This window comes from Bubalus kerabau, chromosome 5 (genome assembly GCF_029407905.1).
Source record: "Bubalus kerabau isolate K-KA32 ecotype Philippines breed swamp buffalo chromosome 5, PCC_UOA_SB_1v2, whole genome shotgun sequence".
Taxonomy (NCBI): Eukaryota; Metazoa; Chordata; class Mammalia; order Artiodactyla; family Bovidae; genus Bubalus; species Bubalus kerabau.
The window spans coordinates 87,067,594-87,090,466 of record NC_073628.1 but is presented as its reverse complement, the minus strand read 5'-3'; the positions used below and the strand labels follow the sequence as shown (position 1 = coordinate 87,090,466).

The 22,873-nt window shown below is 41.7% G+C and overlaps 2 long non-coding RNA genes across 6 annotated transcripts; one reads left to right on the top strand and one right to left on the bottom strand.

The window, feature by feature from the left end:
* Window positions 1-1,415: 1,415 nt before the first annotated feature.
* LOC129653964 (uncharacterized) lies at window positions 1,416-6,030 on the bottom strand. The gene is made up of 2 exons (XR_008715324.1): window positions 5,845-6,030; window positions 1,416-1,922 (listed from the first exon to the last, which is right to left on the bottom strand). It is a non-coding gene; the product is annotated as an uncharacterized LOC129653964 (long non-coding RNA).
* A 4,786-nt stretch (window positions 6,031-10,816) lies between these two features.
* Window positions 10,817-20,983, top strand: LOC129653963 (uncharacterized). Of its 5 annotated transcripts, none has more exons than XR_008715321.1 (6): window positions 10,817-11,164; window positions 12,605-12,688; window positions 12,968-13,067; window positions 14,092-14,200; window positions 18,843-18,915; window positions 20,054-20,981. It is a non-coding gene; the product is annotated as an uncharacterized LOC129653963 (long non-coding RNA). The 5 variants fall into 5 exon arrangements; XR_008715322.1 differs by lacking the exon at window positions 10,817-11,164 and adding an exon at window positions 11,893-11,956; XR_008715323.1 differs by lacking the exon at window positions 10,817-11,164 and adding an exon at window positions 18,487-18,570 and having other exon boundaries at window positions 12,235-12,688; window positions 20,054-20,983.
* Window positions 20,984-22,873: the final 1,890 nt, after the last annotated feature.

Here is a 22,873-nt window from a genome sequence, read left to right as displayed (position 1 = left end):
GCAGCCATGAAATTAAAAGACGCTTACTCCTTGGAAGGAAAGTTATGACCAACCTAGATAGCATATTGAAAAGCAGAGACATTACTTTGCCAACAAAGGTCCGTCTACTCAAGGCTATGGTTTTTCCAGTGGTCATGTATGGATGCGAGAGTTGGACTGTGAAGAAAGCTGAGCACCGAAGAATTGATGCTTTTGAACTGTGGTGTTGGAGAAGACTCTCGAGTGTCCCTTGGACTGCAAGGAGATCCAACCAGTCCATTCTGAAGGAGATCAGCCCTGGGATTTCTTTGGAAGGAATGATACTAAAGCTGAAACTCCAATACTTTGGCCACCTCATGCGAAGAGTTAACTCATTGGAAAAGGCTCTGATGCTGGGAGGGATTGGGGGCAGGAGGAGAAGGGGCCGACAGAGGATGAGATAGCTGGATGGCATCACTGATTTGATGGACGTGAGTCTGAGTGAACTCCGGGAGTTGGTGATGGACAGGGAGGCCTGGTGTGCTGCGATTCATGGGGTCGCAAAGAGTCAGACACGACTGAGCGACTGAACTGAACTGATGGGACCGGATGCCATGATCTCAGTTTTCTGAACACTGAGCTTTAAGCCAATTTTTTCACTCTCCTCTTTCACTGTCATCAAGAAGCTCTTTAGTTCTTCTTCACTTTCTGCCACAAGGGTGGTGTCATCTGCATATCTGAGGTTATTGATATTTCTCCCAGCAATCTTGATTCCAGCTTATGCTTCTTCCAGCCCAGCGTTTCTCATGATGTATTCTGCATATAAGTTAAATAAGCAGGGTGACAATATACAGCCTTGACGTACTCCTTTCCCTATTTGGATGCAGTCTGTTGTTCCATGTCCAGTTCTAACTGTTGCTTCCTGACCTCCATACAGATTTCTCAAGAGGCAGGTCAGGTGGCCTGGTATTCCCATATTTTGAAGAACTTTCCACAGTTTATTGTGATCCATAAGCATTTATTGGCATAATCAATAAAGCAGAAATAGATATTTTTCTGGAACTCTCTTGCTTTTTCCATGATCCAGTGGATGTTGGCAATTTGATCTCTAGTTCCTCTGCCTTTTCTAAATCCAGCTTGAACATCTGGAAGTCCAGGTTCATATATTGCTGAAGCCTGGCTTTGGAGCATTATTTTACTAGCGTGTGAGATGAGTGCAATTGTGTGAAAGTTTGAGCATTCTTTGGCATTGCCTTTCTTAGGGATTGGAATGAAAACTGATCTTTTTCAGTTTTAGGTGTACAGCAAAGTAATTCAGTTATTTATATACATGTTATCTATTCAAAAAGGTTTTTATTTTAAAGCAACTGTTTTTGCTAATCATCTCGGCAGTGGTGGTGTTGTAGCCACGTGTTCCAGGAAACAAACTCACTCAGAAGGACAATACAGATAATGGAGTGCAATTTATTATACTGGTGGGCCCTAAGCAGAATCTCCTCTTAGCCAATGACCCCAACCAACCAGTTTTTGTAAAAACCTTATATACCCTAAGTGTACGAGCCCAAACCCACCTCCCCAAATTCCCTGAAGCTAGCCTGAACAAAGGAAAAGAAAGATAACAATCAAAGTTAACCTGTGATTCAAATGCCTTAAGCCTAGGTAGTTAACAGTGGACAATTATCAATAGGCCTGTGGTCATACCCCAATAAGCATAATAGAATTTATGATCCTATTCTGTTACACAGATAATTAGCGTATTCTTTTAGGCAACAGAGCGTCTAGGTACGAGCCCTGGGGCGCTTCCATCTGGGGGTCTGGTTTTCCAGCTGGTATGTCATTTCCATAGATACTGGGCATATAGCTCAAAGTCCACAGTCCAGGCCAAGATGGAGTCCTGCTTTCAAGATGGAGCCTGTTCTGTCTGTTTCCTCCTTCAGTGGTATTAATATTATTGCTTTGAATTGCTGTATGAGTAATAAAGCATAAAACAAATGAGTAAGTGGCTGATTCCTGGCTTGGAGCAGGAAATATACACATTGACCCTTAAAGTATCATCTTGTCAGATCAGATCACAATGAAGCTATGGAAAACCACTAAGTCTTATAAAGAGAATTTAGGAGCCAATTGGAAGAGGCATTCACTAACCAAAGATGTGGCAATCTATAATTCAAGATACAAAGGGACTGAAATTGCCTAAATCACTTTTTAAAATCATTTTATACTTTAAAAAATTGTATTACATATATATATTTAAAAAGCTGAGGTCATATTTGAAGAATATTAGGGGACCAATCAAAAGGGACCTAATTAAACTTAAAGGCTTTTACATAGCAAAGGAAACCATAAACAAGACAAAAAAGATAACACACAAAATGAGAGAAAATATATGCAAATAATGCAATCGACAAGGTATTAGTCTCCAAAATTTACAACAGCTTGTGTGGTTCAATATCAAGAAAACAAACAATACAATCAAAAAATGGGTCAAAGGTCTAAATAGACATTTCTCCAAAGAAGACATACAGATGGCCAAGAGACATACGAAAAGATACTCAACATTGAAAACTATTAAAGAAATATAAATCAAAGCTACAACGAGTTACCATTTCACACCAATCAATATGGCCATCATCAAAAAATCTACAAACAATAAATGCTGGAAAGGGTGTGGAAAAAAGGGAATCCCCCTACCCCGATGATGGAAATGTAAACTGATACAGCCACTATGGAGAACAGTATGGAGGTGCCTTAAAAAACTAAAAATAGAGCTACCATAATGTTATGTGACAGCCTGGATGGATGGAAAGTTTGGAGGAGAATGCATACATGTATATGTATGGCTGAGTCCCTTTGCTGTTCACTTTAAACTATCACAACAGTGTTAATCAGCTAAACTGCAATACAAAGTAAAAAGTTTTTTTAATAATTAAAAATTTTAAAAATAAAAGTAAATAAAAATAGAGCTACCACATGTGTGTGCTAAGTCGCTGCAGTTGTGTCTGACTCTGTGCAACCCCATGGACTGTAACCTGTCCATGGGGCAGGCTCCTCTGTCCATTGGATTCTCCAGGCAAGAACACTGGAGTGGGTTGCCCATGCCCTCCTTCAGGGGATCTTTCCCAACCAAACACTGAACCCACATCTCCTGTATTGGTGGCAGATTCCTTCCACTAGTGCCACCTGGGAGGCTCCAGAGCTACCATATGATTCAGCAATCCCACTCTTGTGGTACATAAAGACACTGGAATATTAATCACTCAGCTGTTAAAAAGAACGAAGTAATGCCATTTGCAGCAACATGGATGGACATGGAGATTATCAGACTAAGTGAAGTAAGTCAGAGAAAGACAAATATCATATGATACCACTTCTATGTGGAATCTAGAAAGAAATCACACAAATGAACCTACTTACAAAACAGAAACAGACTCACAGACTTAGAGAACAAACTTACGGTTATGGGTGGCAGAGTGGAAGGGAGAGACAGATTGGGAGTTTGGGATTGACATATACAGACTACTGTGTTTAAAATAACCAACAAGGACCTACTATATAGCACAGGAAATTCTGCTCAATATTCTCAATATATTTCCTTAAATGAGAAAAGAATTTGAAAAAGGATACATGGATATGTTAACTGAATCACTTTGCTATACATCAGAAATTAACACAACTTTGTTAATTAACTATACTCCAGCATAAAGAACAGTTGACCCTTGAATAACACGGGTTTGAACTGCACAGGTCCACTTAGATGCAGCATTTTTTTCCAATAAATACATATATGTACTGTAAATGTATTTTCTCTTCTTTATGATTTTCTTAATAGCATTTTCTTTTCTCTAGCTTACTTTATTGTAAGAATACAGTATATAATACATACACTGTACAAAATATATGTCAATAGACTATTATGTTACCAGTAAGTCTTCCAGTTAGAGAAGGAAATGGCAACCCACTCCATTATTCTTGCCTAGAGAATCCCCATAGACAGAGGAGCCTGGGGAGCTACAGTCCATAGGGTCGCACAGAGTCGGACACGACTGAAGCGACTTAGCATACAAGGCTTCCAGTCAACAGTAGACTACTAGTGGTTGTTTTCAGTTCAGTTTAGTTCAGCTACTCAGTCGTGTCCGACTCTTTGTGACCCCATGAACTGCAGCACACCAGGCCTCCCTGTCCATCAGGACAGTTCACTGAGACTCACGTCCATTGAGTTGGTGATGCCATCCAGCCATCTCATCCTCTGTCGGCCCCTTCTCCTCCTGCCCCCAATCCCTCCCAGCATCAGAGTCTTTTCCAATGAGTCAACTCTTCGCATGAGGTGGCTAAAGTACTGGAGTTTCAGCTTTAGCATCAGTCCTTCCAAAGAACACCCAGACTGATCTCCTCTAGAATGGACTGGTTGGATCTCCTTGCAGTCCAAGGGACTCTCAAGAGTCTTCTCCAACACCACAGTTCAAAGGCATCAATTCTTCAGTGCTCAGCTTTCTTCACAGTCCAACTCTCACATCCATACATGACCACAGGAAAAACCATAGCCTTGAGTAGACGGACCTTTGTTGGCAAAGTAATGTCTCTGCTTTTGAATATGCTATCTAGGTTGGTCATAACTTTCCTTCCAAGGAGTAAGTGTCTTTTAATTTCATGGCTGCAATCACCATCTGCAGTGATTTTGGAGCCCAAAAAAATAAAATCTGACACTGTTTTCACTGTTTCCCCATCTATTTGCCATGAAGTGATGGTTTCTCATGATGTACTCTGCATATAAGTTAAATAAGCAGGGTGACAATATACAGCCTTGATGTACTCCTTTTCCTATTTGGAACCAGTCTGTTGTTCCATGTCCGGTTCTAACTGTTGCTTCCTGACCTGCATATAGGTTTCTCAAGAGGCAGGTCAGGTGGTCTGGTATTCCCATCTCTTTCAGAATTTTCCACAGTTTATTGTGATTCACACAGTCAAAGGCTTTGGCATAGGCAATAAAGCAGAAATAGATGTTTTTCTGGAACTCTCTTCCTTTGGGGGGAGTCAAAAGTTACATGTGGATTTTTGACCCCCTCGGTTGCACCAGTAACCCCAGTGTTGTTCCAGGGTCAACTCTATAAAGAAACACAAGTAAGGGATTATTTTACTGGTTACTTGAGGGAGAAGGATATGAGTGGAATGGGGCACATAGAGTGTCTTCTCAGTGACTGGAAAAATTTTGTTTCTTGACCAGGATGGTAGTTATAAGGTTGTTATAGTGATTTATTAATATATGCCTTATAATTAAATTAATGTTAGTTAATTACATTTAACTACATTAAATGTTAATATAATGTTATATCAATGTTAAATATTAATAAGTGTTAAATATAAGTATTTACTATAAGTATTAAATTGAATATATATGCCTTATAGTGATTCATTACATTATACATTCATTTTTGTGTGATTTTCTGTATCTAGGCTTTGTTTTCCAATAAAAAGTTTAAAAGTAATGTAAAGAAATTGCAAGGCAGAAATTTGTGGAATCTTCTCACATCAACACAAACACAGTGGGTTTTTGTAACTTTGTTTTCACACTTCACTTTAGCGCTATAATGTAATGACAGTTACAGGAATTGGCCACTAGGGTGTGTTCTTTGTTGCCCATAACTTCTGTGTTTCCACTGAGAAAAGGTTTTTAAATGTTTGTGTAATGCCGTGTGATACTAGGATAAAGGACTCATCGTCCTTTGATTACAGTCAATGTAAGTTAGTGTCAGTGCTGGCAAGTTTTATTTGGAAGATTAGATTCAACATGTAAATACAGTGTATGTATTTATTACAGCTTTCTCCTCCTTTCAAATAAGTCCTAATTTACTTAAGTTATAATAAACCACTGTAACAAAACATTAGTACCTGACATGTGGAGAATGAAAGGTGAGAAGCTTTCATCCTTGGTCTTCTAATAAAAGACGATAGCCCACTGGTAGCAGGGACAGAAACCCTGGGAGCTGCTCTTCAGAACCTCCTCTCAGATCCCTCACCCAGCTCCAGGTGGGAGGAGAATAGCAGCGCACCCACCAGGCTCCGAGAGGCAAGCAGGAAAGAAGCGTGGTCTTTGAGGGGCCGAGGGTGAGGTCACCTGTGACCGCTAATCCAAGAAGCATCTTTCTTTATGTGCAGTGAAGAAAGGGCTGCTGTCCATAGGATTTTATTGATAGGAGCTCATGCTAAGCTTGAGGGTCCTGCGTCTTAGGTGTGAAAAAAAGGTGGCTTTCCTATAATAGCTGCTTATCTTTTCTCAAAAGGAGGAACAGGTGATACAACCTCCTTTTGTTAATAAATTATGGACCTCAGCTGCTTTGTATTGCTAAGAAAAAAAGTTTATGAATTGCTCATACATGAAGAAAAAAAGATGCTTTCAATTTTAGAATTTTTTCACAAGGCTTCGATAGCTAATACAACAATGTCTTAACCTTTAACATTAATTGTCATCATGGCATTTGTCATGCCTCTCTAACCATTCTGAAGGTGTGATACAGTGTCTGTGGGTGTATTTGTGTATACGTTTGTTAGAATGGGTCAGGATTACTCTTCCTGGTTCCTTTTTGAGATTTCATGTACTAGTTCATTAGAAGCACCTTGGGGTCACGTAGCCATCCTGCTGTGATGACAGGATCTTAGTGGTGAAGACGTGGGATGCAGATGGACAGTGAAGAAAGGGAAGCGGAGAGGATGCGTGGGGGCAGGATCACATTGGGAGACTCACAGATTTTAAAATTTCCACTCAGGTGGACACCATGGCTTTTCCCAGTGCTCTTTAGGGACCCCATGCCTCACCCCAGAGACGAAAGTCAGACTTCTCTCATTTTAGGACCTTCCCAGGAGCCTGCAGGACATACCTTGTCACAGGCTTGCCCCTGGCTTAAGTACCCCACAGTGTCCCCCACCTCTTGGCTTCCTCCGGCCACTGCCAGCCTCACACCCCCTCCTGCCCACAGAAATGCTCCCTCCATCCTTTCGTCTTCTGTCGCTCATGCAGTGGTTAAGCAAATGGACTGCAGCCTCAGAGAGAACAGAGTTAGAATCCCAGTTCAGCCGCTCTCATGTGACCTTGGGCAAATTATTCAACCTCTCTAAGCCTCCAATTCCTTTGTCATTAAATAAAAATAATGAGGATAATAATATTGACCTAATACTGAATCTTTTCTTTCAAAGCAAACACTCCCCTGTTACCAACACCCGAATCAAGAAAAAGCCAGTGCCCAGCACTGCCACCCCCTCCCAATCACTGACCCCTCCTCCCCGCAACTTCTAGACCACAGATTTATCTTGGTTTTTAGACTTTATATAAGTGGTAATCTACAGCATACACACTTTTACATCTGGTTTTTTTCCCACTCAAACCTCTGTTTCTGAGACTCACCCAAGTTGTCACGTTAGCAGTAATTATTTCATTCTCATTCTACTGCTGATGAGTAATTGGGTTGTTTCCAGTTTGGACTATTACCAAGAAAGATGCTAGGAACATGCCAGATGTAGCTTCAAGAAGTAGAAAAGAAACAGGATGGGACCAAGTTCTGGACTTAAGTTTACACATGTTGTTGAGTTATTATTGACAGGAAATGAAGGAGAATGAAAAAGAAGCTAGGGTTTTAGTTCAGGCACACTTGTGGTAAGCTCTGGACTTTCCACTTACTAATTGTATGACTTGGGCACTTAGTTGACCTCTTTGCAATTTATTCATCTGTAAAATAGTAATAAAAATATCTCCCTCGTTTACAGAAAGAGATGGTCACACAAGAAGGTGTCTTCAGGGGCTTCCCCGGTGGCTTAGTGGTAAAGAACCAACTTGCCAAGGCAGGAGACACAGTTTCGTTCCTTGGTCTGGCAAGATCCCATATGCCATGGAATAACTAAGCCCGTGTGCCACAACTTCTGAGCCTGTGCTCTAGGGCCAGCGAGCCTCCCCTACTGAGCACACGCAGCCTAGAGCCTGGGTTCCACAAGAGAAGCCACTGCAATGAGAAGACTGCACACTGCATCCAGAGAGTCGCCGCCATTTGATGCAACTGGAGAAAAGTCTGCATGCAACAATGAAGACCCGGCACAGCGGAAAATAAATAAGTAAATAAAATTATTAAAAAAAAAAAAGAAGGTGTCTGCAAAGGCCCTGCCAGGGTGCCTAGCACACATGGAGGTGACTGCTGCATTTTGGGGCGGGAGAGAAACACGGGTGCAAAGGGAGGAGCCCCTTCTCTCCTAGATGCATCTATTAGGGCATTTATTCAAACCTATCTCCTGGGAACATTTTTACTATAAAATTAACAAAGGGCAGGGAAATTTTAAAACCTTCTAATCGCTTGACCAAGTGAAACAAGTAAATGAATCTAGCTGCCCATCAAGTTGGTGGCGTATCCACATGAAGACTACTTTAGTAAACCCTGGCACTCCCTGCCCACCCTGGCAGGGTATACTCCAAGGACAAAAGGTAAATAGGTAGGTAGATGGATAGACAGATAGATAGATAGGGAAAATCATTATCTTAGGAACCAAGATTCTCAATATAAAAGAAAAGAGACAGGAATATAAAATCCAGAAAACATGGGTAAAAATCCTGTAACTCATTAATATGTACTATTAGTTAGTATACAGTAGTTGTCTACTAAAAAGGCCAAGAAGCAACCACAGCTAATGACAATGAGCCTCCCTAATGCCCAGACTGTAACTGTCCTAATTTGAATTTCAGTATAAATTAATCATTCAACAAAATTTTTCTTTCCATCTCTGCCCACTGTAAGAGCCTAGATACAACAGCACCCGAGTAATAGAAAGGCCACAGGAGGCAATTCATGGGCCAAAATGAAACAGTTTGGGTGTCAAAAGGATAATGTTTACAATAGATTGAAAAACAAGACAATTATAAAAACCCAAGTGTTCATAATGACATAGTTATACACACACACACACCCTCATTGCTTGTCTTTGGAGGTGGCTTTGGTATCAACAAGTTTTTCTGAAAATTGGTAAATGAAGGAAAAGAGAAGCATTTATCCTGACCATATCTTCATATTCAGCCTGTTGTTCAAGGTAACTAGTTGATGAAGGAAAGTTCTTCTTTATAGAATTTTGGTTAATAAATCTGGAAGGAATGGTAGCCACTAATTACATGATGTATTTTTAGGACACAGTTATCAACAGCTACTAAAACCACCCCTGGAAGGTAGATCAGGAGCTTTAAAGTGGGGGGATCAGGTTGACACCACCTCAGTCTTAGTTGGCCAGTCTTTGAAAGTGAGAAATGAAGTACGTGGGGCCACATAGAAGTATTCTTCCCAGCATACCTGAATCTAACCAAGCCTCCGACTCTACCTACCAGCATACAGGAAATAGAAGGATACACGAATAGGTAAATGAACCAGCAGTAATCTATCAGCCAAATTCAACAGAGTGAAAATTCTACAGGCAAATAACCTGGTTTCTTTAAAAAAAAAAAAAAAGCATATTTTGGGAAAAATAGCAATTATTAAAATAGATTAAAATAGACTCAAAGGAAATAGTCACCAAAGGTAGTTGGTAACCTTGTTTGAGTCCTAATTTGAAGAAATCAACTGTAAAATGACAATTTTGAGACATTCAGGGAAATGTGAATATAAACTTAGTCCTAGTTAATGTCACTGATAATTTTATTAAATGCTATAATACCAGTGAAGTTATTTTTTCCTAAATGCTCTTATCTCTCAGAAATAGCTACTTTAGTATTTATGGCAAAATAATTTAGTCTGTGGTTTGCTTTAAAATATTCTAACAAAGCAGGGATGGAATAATATAAATGAAGGAAGATAGGTCAAAGTTGATTGTTGAAGCTAGATGAAGGATACCTGAGAGCTCATATGTTAGTCCCTCTATTTATATTTAAAGGGGGTATATTTAAAGTCTTTCAAAATAAAAAATTTTCAATTCTACTTAGAATTTAAATTTATGTCAGTGGTATAAATTATATTAAATTTCATTAATTTGGAGTAAGGACAATCAAGGTCAGGCAGAACTAATTTTTAAATTATACTTCTAATTTTAGAATAATTGTATTTAATTTCAACAGACCGTATCTTTATTATGTGTAAGTTGATGCAATGACTTGGACTGAGACGTTTCAAAGAGTTGGTAAATAAAATATCAATTACTGCATCCAGATGTTAAACGTAACCCTTCTCATTGTCAGAGTTTCAGCACGGGCCCCAGAGGCCAAATAGTAAACAGTAAGTGTCAAGTTCCCCACTTATAAACTGAAATACTAACTAGGCTAGACCATCTACACCAGACACCAGACTTGTAAAGGGCAAAATCCAAGCTAGTTCCACCAGCATTAAATGACCACCCTCTTCTAACCTCTTAAGGGATGAAGAGACTTTGGCTCTGAGATGTGTGTCCCTCCAAGGTGGAAGGATTGAGCATCCTTCTTTCTCACTCAAGCTTGTGGAGGGACTCCAAAAGGCCCTTGAGAGAGCATGAGGCTGGGGAGACATGCAGGTGGGTGTTGGAAAGGAGAGAAGCCATGGCAGAAATGCCCCTGTCTGTGGGCAGAGTGAGGGAAGAATCACTTAGAAGTGATCTGTACTTCCTCAATGGCAGGGCAAAGGGAAATGTTCCCAAGGACCACATGTGGACCCCATGCTGGGATGTTGCCTGGAGTTATCCAAGGACTTCATCTCAGAGCACATGCAGAGGTGGGACTACCTAGACAGGAGGTCAGAAAGTCATCCAAGAGCACCAAGCTAGAGGTGGGCTCAGAAGGGCCCCACCTGTGCAGACCACCCCTACAGAGAGCCATCGCCCAGTTACAGCCACCCCGGCCACGAGACAGGAGAGACAGGACTGCTGTCTCCCCTGTGCCACCCTCTCCTCAACCCAACCCGGAGGGGTCAGAAACTGCTGCTAGTTTGCCAGCCTGAAGTAGGCCCAAGTTCAGAAAGGGGGGATATTCAGAATTTAAGAAAATTTGGAGGGCTTCCTGGGGGGCTCAGTGGTAAAGAATCCACCTACCAGGGCAGGGGCTCAATCCCTGATCTGGGAAGATCCCACATGCCAAGGAGCAACAAAGGCAGAGCGCCGCAAGTCCTGAACCTGAACCCTAGAGCCCAGGAACTGCAGCTCCTGAACTGCAGCTCCTGAAGCCCGGGTGCCCTAGAGCAAGAGAAGCCCCTGCAAGGAGGAACCTGTACACTGCAACTAGAGGGTAAGCCCTGCTTGCTACAAATAAAGAAAAGCCCCCTCAGCAACGACCCAGCACAGCCAAATAAACAAATAAATTTGGAGTTTCGGTATAACCCTTAATGGGATTATAGGCCATTCCAGTGACAGATACAGAAACCAGAAAGGCTATGGGGCATATAGTTTTATCAACAGAATGAGTCCACAGATTAACAATTCAAATTACCTAGCTCCTGTTTTTTTTTTTTTCAATAAACCGCCTAAAATATTTCTAAATTCTTGGCAATAAAAGGGTGGTGCCTTTTAACTTCAAGAGCAAGGAAGGAAATGGCATGGATGTGACTGGAAAATAAGGGGGATGGGTACTAAGGACTTTGATTCTTTATTTCTAAAAATGATGAAGAGCCATGGAAAGCTTTTAGGTGTGGATTACAAGACAGGATTTTCCACATTGCGGCTGCGGTGGGACAAGTGGACAGGGTGGGGTGGCTGGGAGCTGGCCTGGAGTAGAAGCAGAAAAACCAGTTAGAACACTGGTGATCTGGTTGAATGGGTGACTGGGTGACTCTGAAGTGAGTGGATATTAGACTTACTCTGATGATCCCTTCTACAGGTCTTATTGATGAATAGCTCCACAGGTGGGGGTAGTGGGATTTAGTGGGAGCAAAGAGATTATTCCTGGGTTTCTGAATTAAGCAGCTGGGTGGTGCCTTTTAACAAAAAACAAAACAGGGGAGGATGGGTGGGAAAAGTGACAAGTTTAGTTCTAAATCTGTCAAGTTGAAGAACCTGTGAGAGATCCTGGGAAAGCTGTCAGGTAGGCAGCTAGATAGCAGAGCCTGGAGTTCAAGAAGCAGAGTGGGGCCACAGGCTCCCCCGAAAGTGGGTGGCCAGTGCAGCCTGGGAGGGCTGGGCTTGAATGGACAGCAGGGCCTGAGCCTCAAGGAAATCAGGGGATTGTAGAGGAGGTGGAGGCAACAAGAAAATTTCAAAGTAGAGATCAGAAAGCAACCAAGAAGAGTGAGAAAGGATGGTGACTTCTAAGTCTAGGGAGGAATAAAACACAGTGTTAGATGTTGTTGAATGGCTAATCAAAATAAAGACTTGATTATTTCCTTCAGCATAATTCCTGGGCAGGGCACGTGGGGATACTTCCAGTGAGATGGGCCATGAGTTGTTGGCTGTGGAAGCTGGGTGTTGAGCACATGAGGTTCACTGCACTGTTCTCTCTATTTATGTAGATGTTTGAAACTTCCCATAACAAAATTTTTTTTTATTATTTTTCCATAATAAAAATGTAGCCTTTGGATTTATTATCACAGAGACCAGTGACCTCTGCACGAATAGTTTCATGAAGGCAGAAGCCAGACTGAATGGATTAAGCAGTGGAGGCAAGAAAGAGACAGGGTGTAAACAGAGAAGAACATGGGTTTGGAAGAAGATTTTTTTTTTTTTTCTTTTTCAGAGTGGAGAGACTGGAGCTTGGTTATATCCTGATATGGCTGAGCTGGGGGCAGGGAAATGTTGAAAAAGGAAGGAGCCTAAGAAGGTAAGGGGAGATGGAATGGGAGATTCTAGAGGCACAGAGCTTGTATCTTCTTCTTATCTAGACAGTGAGGGCACCTGAGCCAGGGAGGGAAGGTGAAGGGCTCAGAGAGTTAAAAACAGTGGAGAAGGTTTGAAAAAGAAAAAACTCTGTAGGAAAACATTGTAGGGTAGTGTTGATGGTCCAAATGACATCGGTGAACATGAAAATTGCTTTGTAGGGTTTTGTTTGGTTGGTTGGTTGTTTTTCTTTGTTTGGTTTTGTTTTGTTTTATTTTTGTAGCCTGGTTCTGAGCTCACAAAAGAAGAATGTCCAGCTTCGTCAGGTTGTTGGAGGTTGGCCAAGGGTGCCAAAGGAAGAAAAATTGAACATGAGAGTTTAGGTATGTCATAGATAACTACTGTTGCAGAACAAATTACCCCCAAATTCAGCAGTTTAAAAACACAAGCAGTACTTCCCTGGTAGTCCAGTGGTTAAGAATCCACTTGCCAATGCAGGGGACACAGATTTGATCCCTGGTTCAGGGAGATTCCATATGCCGTGGGGCAACTAAGCCTGCAGGCTGCAACCACTGAAGCCCATGGGCCCTGTAGCCTGTGCTGCTGCTAAGTCGCTTCAGTCGTGTCCGACTCTGTGTGACCCCATAGACGGCAGCCCACCAGGCTCCCCCGTCCCTGGGATTCTCCCGGCAAGAACATTGGAGTGGGTTGCCATTTCCTTCTTCAATGCATGAAAGTGAAAAGTGAAAGGGAAGTCGCTCAGTTGTGTCCGACTCTTAGCGACCCCATGGACTGCAGCCCACCAGGCTCCTCCATCCATGGGATTTTCCAGGCAAGAGTACTGGAGTAGGGTGCTATTGCCTTCTCTGCCTGTAGCCTGTGGTCCGCAACAAAAGGCGCCACAATGAGAAGCGGGCGCACCTCAACTAAAGAGTAGCCCTCGCTCTCTAACTAAAGAAAGCCTGAGCAGCAGCGAAGACCCATCACAGCCAAAAGTAAACAAATAAATGAAATAAAACCCATAAGCATTTATGATCTCACACAGTAGCACACCAGCATAAAACAGTGCCATGCCAGACTTGCCCACCTCCCCTCAATAAAAGGAAACTTTCTGAGAGGGGGGCTGGGCCTGTCTTGCTCCTGTATCCTCTTGGTGTAGAGGAGTACCAGCCACATAGCAAACAATTTAAAAAAATAATAATAATCTGAAAGCAATTGAGTGAGTAAATGAGTGAAACCCACCAGAGAAAATGTCAGTTTCAATTTAATGACAAACTTTTTATTTTCATGAATGGGGGATGGAGTTTTCAAGGGTGGATTTATTAGCTTGCACAGACTTTCAATGGTTCCCTAATTGTATGCTGCTATTTTTCACCCTCTTCTTTTTCTTTTGTCAAATACAATCAGCTTATAATGCTGCTGGTGAAACAGTTCTCGGAGTTATGACTTAACATGCTGTGCTCTTGAAAAATCACCCTCAAATACAAACACAAATATCCCATTCTGAATGCAAAAGGTAAGTTCCACAAAGGATTGCTATAAAGAAAACATTCATTTAAAATCCTCGTTTCAATTCACTTTCAATAGAAAATTAGAAATGAGTCTTGGCAACAATGACAACAACAAAAAATTGATCCCTGAATGAATACAAGCATACTTAATGATTTCAACAAACTTTTTGAAAACCGCATATCTTAAGGGAAAATCCCCTTTTGAAATATTAATATTCAAAATGTTAACCTATGAAAAAATAGTAATAGCTACATTTGATTAGCTCTGGGGTTTATCCCCTTTTGTCACCATCCCACCCCCTCAGCACTGTTTGAGACAGCAGGTGGTGAGGGCCACCAAGGGGCTGGGGCTCTGTGTGGTTAGGACCAGTAAGGATCTTGGACTCATAATTCTAGCTCTGTTCTCTGTAGCTGTGTGATCATAAACCCGTCACTTGACCTCTCTGGGCCTCAGTTGTCTCCTCTGTAAACTGAGGCCTTATCAGGGTTGCGAAGGTCAGATGAGAAGCCTTTAAAACACCTGAGATGTGTGAATTAGCCAAGACTGGCTGTTGTCTGTTTTTATAGATTAGAAAACTGAGTCAGAAATGTTCAGAAATTTGCTTAAGGTTACACAACCAGCAGGCGTCATCAGAGTTTGACTCACTCCCAGAATTTGTCTCCAAATGGAGTGCCCTTTCCGCCTTACTACAATCATCTCCCATTTTAACAATGAGAGTGTATGACTGTCTTAGAAAAGGTCGAAAACAAAATACTAAAGATACACATACAGACAATCAGAAACTGACAGTAAGAATAACTGTTTTCACATTCCCCTAGTGTTCCCACCCTGGAGAGAGCAATCCCTGAAGCTTTAGAGATTTAACTAAGGTTTTAGCAGCAATAAAATACCATCGGACTTTCTTAAAATGTTTACTTATCTACTTTATTTAGCTGTACTGGGTCTTAGTTGCAGCAGTGTGTTCTTCAGCTGTGGCACGGGGGATCTACTTCCCTGACCAGGGATCCATCTCAGGCCACTGACCACCAGGGAAGTCCCGCTGTCATACTTTTAAATTATAGCTAAATACTCGTTCTTTTCGTGATCGGGACTTGTTTCTTTAACATCACTCCCTCTTTCTGGCCTCTGGAACCAGATGCAACTCTGCAGTGCGTTCCCCAAACACTGGTAATTCTCATTCAACGTAGCTGTGTTCTGTCACGTCATCAAGAAGTCTGAGTGCAGTGAATTCCTAGGGGAGATACAAGCCTTGGTTCCCATGAGCCTCCAATGACATATTTTTGTCAACCAATCAAAACAGAACCTTGTTTTATGTGCCTTTCTATTTAAATACACCTTATTTAATAGATATTGTTGATTCATTCACACTGAACTCACGGCCAGCCGCACTGTAACTCATGCCTGAGCCAAGCTTGTCCAGCACACATATTTTTCTCCTTAAGGCACATCACAACTTTCCATGGACCCTAAACAACACTGCAGCACTGCACTTGGGGGCCATTTTAAACAGCATCTGTGTGTTAGTCACTCAGTCGTGTCTGACTCTTTGTGACTCCCATGGACTGTAGCTGACTGTATAATCACCAACAAAAATGAAAAAAAAAAAAAGAAATGGCATTAAAGAGACCAAGGTAAGGGGCACTTTTTACAACATTTGTGCTAATTCAGAAAAGCTGCATGCAGCCTTGCTTAGCCTCAGCTGGGAACATGTGCAGTGGGCAACTCGAAATTTCCACCATTCTGTCTATGGCTATGTGTGTGTCTGTATTCAGTGCCTCAGTCAAGTCCAACTCTGTGACCGCATGGACTGTAGCCCGCCGGGCTCCTCTGTCCATGGAATTCTCCAGGCAAGAATACTGGAGTGGGTTGCCAGGCCTGTCTCCAGGGGATCTTTCCAACCCAGGGAGTAAACCTGGATCTTCTGCATTGCAGGTGGATCCTTTACTTTCTGAGTCACTAGGGAAGCCTGTGTATGACTGTAAAAGTGCCACATGTATTAACTTGAGAGTTACAAATAAATTTTAGCTAGGAGGTGAATTCACAAATATGGTATCTGCAGATAACTACGGGAAAGATTGTATCTATTGGGTTGGCAAAAAAGTGCATTCAAACCCAAACTTTTTGGCCAACTCAATAGTTGGTGCAGAAGGAGGTCATGTGAAAGGGCCATGAACCCTGAGGCTGCTCTGCTGCTAAGAGGTGAAGGGACACGTGTTCTAGTCAACCTCAGTTCTCTTGCCTGTAAAGTGAGGAGGCTGGATTAAAGGAGTCTAAATTTCCTCCCAGCAACAACATTCAGTGATGCAGACAAAGACCCCTCATACAGGCATAGGACATACAACTTTACCTCAACTATAAGATGTAGATTATGGAACCAAATCTGTGACTCTAGGCAAATACTTAACCTCTCTGAACCTCATTTTCTTTATGAAATGAAAACGTTTGTCTCATAGAGTTGCTAGGGGAAAAGGGAATAAGAAACAAAATCATAATATATGCAAAGTACCTAGAACATGTGTGTTCAGTTGCTCAGTTGTGTTTGACTTTTGAGACCCCATGGACTGTAGCCCACCAGGCTCCTCTGTCCATGGAATTTTCCAGGCAAGAATACTGGAGCAGGTTGCCATCTCCTCCTTCAGGGGATCTTCCCAACTGAGGGATGGAGCCTGCATCTCCTGAGTCTCCTGCATTGGCAGGCAGATTTTTTACCACTGAGCCACCTGGGAAGCCCCTACCTAGAACATAGTGAGCACTAAATGTTAATTCTTCTTTCCTGAAAATGTGTAAACACTGCTTATGAAGTTGTTCAACTGGATGCTGGGGGAAAAGGCTAATTAATAACTTCATATGGTCCAAGAATGACCAATGAGCAATGTGTTTTATCAAGAATTTATTGGTTTCTAATAAAATAAGCCAATACTGTTCCTGAGTTATCTGCCAATTAGTGGATTAAAAGTGGCCGCCCAGCCTCAGCAAGTAGTCAAAATTCTCTGCCTTACTCATTCAGTGATTCATTCATCCATGATTCCATAAATGTTTATGGACTACTTACTATATGCCAGGGGGCACTGTTCTAGGCCCTGGAGGTAAAGCCCTGCTTTCCAAGAGCTTATGAAAGTGAAAATCTGTTGCTAAGTTGTGTCCAACTCTCTTGTTGATCCCATGGACTGCAGCCCATCAGGCTCCTTTGCCCATGGGATTTCCCAGGAAAGAATGCTGGAGTGGGCTGCACTCCAGCATTGCACTCCAGCAAACCCAGGGGATCTTCCTGACCCAGGGATCGAACCCATGTCTCCTGTTTAGCAGGTAGATTCTTTACCACTGAGCCACCAGGGAAGTACCACCAGCAAAGTGCTTATAGTCAAATGTATGTGACATCAGGCAGTAAATCCATCTCATGAGATGTCTGATGACAGTCGGGGTTAAGAAGAAGCAGTGGGCTAAAGGTTCAGAGAGTAGAGGAAGGAGGGTGCTCGCTTGAGAAGATGATCAGAGACGGCCTCTTTAAGGAGCTGCATCTGAGCAAAGACCTGCCTGGTGGGAGGAGAGAACCAAGATATAATCCAGGAAGGGGATGGCATTCAGGGCCTTGAAATCAAGAAAGAGCCTCTGTATTGGGTAAACAACGTGGAGACTGGTGGGGAAGAGTGTGGGCTCAAGAGGGGAGAGGAGTGGATAAGACCAGTGTCATAAGAGAGGCCAGCTTGCGGAGGCCAAGGACATTGTGCTAAGGACTTTAGATTTCATTCTGAACACAATGAGCCAGTTGATGGTGGTTGGTAAATTTACACTGGATGAATTTAAACTGCTTTTTGAATGTGATTATAAAAACATTTTAAACTTTTAAAGATTGTAAAATAAAATTACAGGAGACTTCCCTGGTGGTCCAGGGGTTGAGAGTCTATATGTTCACTGCAGAGGATGCAGGTTTGATTCTGGCTCCGGGAACTAAAATCCTACATACCACATGGCTTGGCCAAAAAAAAAAAAAAAAACACAATTACCTGTTTGTCATCCCACTGAAGTAATAATAAACTATAAAGACAAACAGAATCCTCTTAGTTGCCTCTCTCCAGTCACATTCTCCTCCCTCCCATAAGAGGAAAGTGAAAGTGTTAGTCTCTGTCAGGTCCAACTCTTTGCAACCCCATGGACTGTAGCCTACTAGACTCCTCTGTCTATGGAGATTCTTCAGGTAAGAATACTGGAGTGGGTTGTCATGCCCTTCTCCAGGGAATCTTCCTGAACCAAGGATCAAACCTGAGTCTCTTACGTCTTCTGCATTGGCAGGCCGGTTCCTTACCACTAGTGCCACCTGAGAAGCCCCCCACAAGAGGAAACCCTTGCCTGAATTTGATGTCACCATTTCCAGGTGTATCTTTATGCTTTTGCTAAATGTATATGCATCCTTACATAGATACTATTATTTTTCATGAGTTGAAGCTTTATATAAATGGTATCATACTTTATATATTTTTGTGCTATTTACAATTTGTTTAGCAACATCATTGTAAAAATCATCCATGTTGTTACATTACTATTATTCATTTCATGTGATTTTTCATTTTACTGTTATTATTCACATATATGTATATACACACATATACATATAATACACGTGTATTTTTATTGACGCTTATGCTCAGTTGAGTCCAGCACTTTGCAACCCCATGAACTGCAGCCCACCAAGCTCTTCTGTCAAAGGAATTTTCCAGGCAAGTATACTGGAATGGGTTGCCATTTCCTACTCCAGGGAATCTTCCTGACCCAGGGATCAAGCCCAAGTTGTTTGCATCTCTGGCCTTGGCAGGTGGATTCTTTACCACTGTGCCCCCTGGGAAGCATTTTATTCATGACTTTACCATAATCAATTTAACCATTCTTCTATTCAGGAACATTTAGGTTGTTCTCAGTATTTTTGCTATTACAGACATACGACTATGAGTATTCTCACATATGACTCCTACACATAAATCACAGTTGAATCTATACAGATGCTGTTCAAAGTGGAGTTCCAAGAGGAGCAGTATCAGCATTTCCTGGGAGCTAGAAATGCAGAATCTTAGGCCCCACACCAGACCTACCAAATTAGAATCTGCATTTTAACTATACTCCCAGGAACTCTGTATACACGATGCAAGTTTAAGAAGTATTGGTCTAGAAGAAGCAGTACTTCTCAAACTATCAGTTCTGTTTTTAAATCGGTTATGAAATTTTGTAAAACACAAAAATCATATGTTTGGATATTTTAGCAATGTGAATGCTACACAAGTTTCTCAAAAGATACTCTCAATCTCTGTACCTACTTCCATGCAGCTCAATAACAATCATTTTGTGGATGGGCAGGGGTCAGCAAACCTAGGCTCTGGACTTAGAAGTGGAATCACTGAGTTGTCTCATCCTTAATTTTACTGGATAATCCCAAGTTGTCTTCCAAAGTGATCATATCAGTACATACTCCCAACATCAACATATGAGAATGATGGATGTGAAACAGTATCTCACCGGTATTTTAGTTTACATTTCCTTTATTTTGGAAAACTGTTTGACAGTTTCCAATAATGTGCTTTTCAAATGCATAAATCTTCTAATAGTTTTATCTTCATTACTTCCATTTATAATTATTTCCAAATTTATAGTTACATAATGCTGTGATATTTAACTTATATGCAGAGTATGTGTGTGTTTCGTTGCTTGGTCATGTCCGAGTGTTTGCAACCCCATGAACTGTGACCCACCAGGCTCCTCTGTCCACGGGATTCTCCAGGCAAGAATACTGGAGTGGATTGCCATTTCCTTCTCCAGGGGAATCTTCCCTACCCAGGGATTGAACCCAGGTCTCCTATGTTGCAGGCAGATGCTTTACCATCTGAGCTACTAGGGAAGGCCTAAAGAGTACATATGCAGAGTACATCATGTGAAATGCCAGGATGGATGAAGCACAAGCTGGTACCAAGATTGCTGGGAGAAGTATCAATAACCTCAGACATGCAGATGACACCACCCTTATGGCAGAAAGTGAAGAAGAACTAAAGAGCCTCTTGATGAAAGTGAAAGAGGAGAGTGAAAAAGTTGGCTTAAAACTCAACATTCAGAAAACTAAGATCTTTCCATGACTTTCTATCACACTTTGAACAACATCCAGACTCCCAGCCAGGGATCCAGCCCTGTGGTCCTGGCACCCCACCTCTCCAACTACATTCCCTGCATCCCCTGCAACCCACCTTACTTTAGTAACACCAGCCCCTGGATTCCCCCGCAGCTTATTCCCACATGGGGTCTCTGCACCAGGTTTTCCTTTCTGCTTTTTCTTCCGCAACCAATTTCCCCAGGCTGGCTCCCTGTTTTCTGTACCTTCAGAGAGAACTTCTCTTAACACACAATCAGAAGTCATCATGAGGTACTATAATTTACAACCACATTTTAATTCTGTGCAAGCCCTACTAACTTGCTTTTCATCCATCTCCCCAGACCTGTAATAAACCCCAGGAAAGTAAGGACCTTGTTGTGCTGCTCAATATTGTATCCTCATTTCTAAGACACCATCAGGCTCAAAGCTGCCACTCAGTACGTGGCGTCATATTGACAGTCGTAAATAGTAGGCATTCCGGTAACCGTGAATTACCAGCTCTTTGACTTTGAACTTCTTTAATCTCTCAAACCATAATATAAGGATGATAATAACTCCCTGCCTATAATTACTATGAGGATAAAATGATGTCAAGTGTTCAGCAGTTCATAGTGTAAATGGTCAATAAATTATTTTCTCAACTCCCAGAGTACTTCTTGTCTGAACTTATAGATTATTTGCTGGTTTGAACTGTTGGTTTCCTCAGCCTGAATTTGTCATCTCCCAGTTGTCTCAAGGATAGAACCTCCACCTTGGCCAGGTTTCAAAAATAATGGAACAAACAAATTAGCAAATCAACAAAATATAACAAAATGAAGCAAGACTTTAAGGCTCAGGTCAACATTTGAGCCCACTGAGACAAATAATCTCCTCTGCCTATTCAGTGAGTTTATGTAGGTAACCTGGTGAAGAACAAACGTCCTCTATCCACCTATAATAGTGCTCACCTTGCTACTTCAGGGCCTTTTACTGAATATGAATAACCCCATCCACAGGTGCTTAAAATCTAGCCTAGAAGTGTTTTGATTCATAAACACACATAACGCACACAATCTGTTAAAAGGATAGAAATGAAACATTTATGGGGTTAATCTTTAGCACTTCAATATTTCTTAAATTCTGTCTTGTTTATTTCATGAGGACGTAAGCTTATTTGCTCCCATTTGAATCACTTTACTTCTGAAAAGTTAATTATACCCAGAGAGAAGTGCACTATATCCTGGTGTATCTTAGATCAATTTGAGGAATGTGTGTATTTACATATGTACACATAAACCCAAAGTAAATGTATGTTGACTTAGGTGAGGAAAAAATCATTTGTTGAAAAAGGAATTATGTTGAAACCTTTAAATATTTGTGTGTTAGTAAGTTAATAAGTATTTTTCTTGTCAGGGTTTAGTACATTTACAGGAAATATGAGTAATATTTGTGCACTTTGAGATAACCTCAAATTCATATGAATAGATACCAGAAAAGATTGTTAAAATATGAACTGAGGAGTTGTAAAAATGTGACCAAGATTTGAAAAAAAAAAAAAAAAAAAAAGGATATGGGAAGAGAGGGAGAGACAAGGATGACGGGGGATCAGTTCCCATACAACCTAGGACCCACAGGCGTAGGTAGAATTCCCAGCACACAGTGACAAGAATGAACTGAGAACTCTGCATACTCGTTTTCAGAGAAGTATTTTAACCTACTTTTGCAAATATGAGACCTAAAGCTATTCAAGAATTCATTTTCTTGAATGTATTCATTTTCGGCTGTGCTGGGTCTTCATTGCTGCTCGCCAGCTTTCTCTAGTTGCGGCACGTGGGGGCTACTCTTTGTTGATGTGCAAGGGCCTCTCATTGCGGTGACTTGTTGCATGCAGATCACGGGTTCTAAGGCATGCGGGCTTCAGTAGGTGCAGCTTGCGGTCTAGAGCAGAGGCTCAGTAGTTACCCTGAAGCATGCAAGACCTTCCCGGACCAGATTAAACTGTGTCCCCTGCATTGGCAGGTGAATTCTTAACCAGTAGACCACCGGGAAAGCCCCAAGATTTAGTTTTAACACGAACTGAAAAAAATAAGTTTTGGAGGTACAATGCTTTAGTTCTAAGGGTGGCAATATAAATTGACGTGTATATAAAACATTAGAAACTACCTAGCATTAGAAACCAGAGAAGGCAATGGCACCCCAACTCCAGTACTCTTGCTTGGAAAATCCCATGGACAGAGGGGCCTGGTGGGCTGCAGTCCATGGGGTCGCTAGGAGTTGGACACGACTGAGCGACTTCACTTTCACTTTTCACTTTCATGCATTGGAGAAGGAAATGGCAACCCACTCCAGTGTTCTTGCCTGGAGAATCCCAGGGACAGGGGAGCCTGGTGGGCTTCCGTCTATGGGGTCACACAGAGTCGGACACGACTGAAGCGACTTAGCAGCAGCAGCAGCGGCATTAGAAACTACCTTGAATAAAATTCTATCAGTGTTTTTCTTATACTTAAAAAAAAATTCACCTCAAGTTGCTTTAAGAAGCAATTTAATCCTCACTAAGGAGCATGAGTT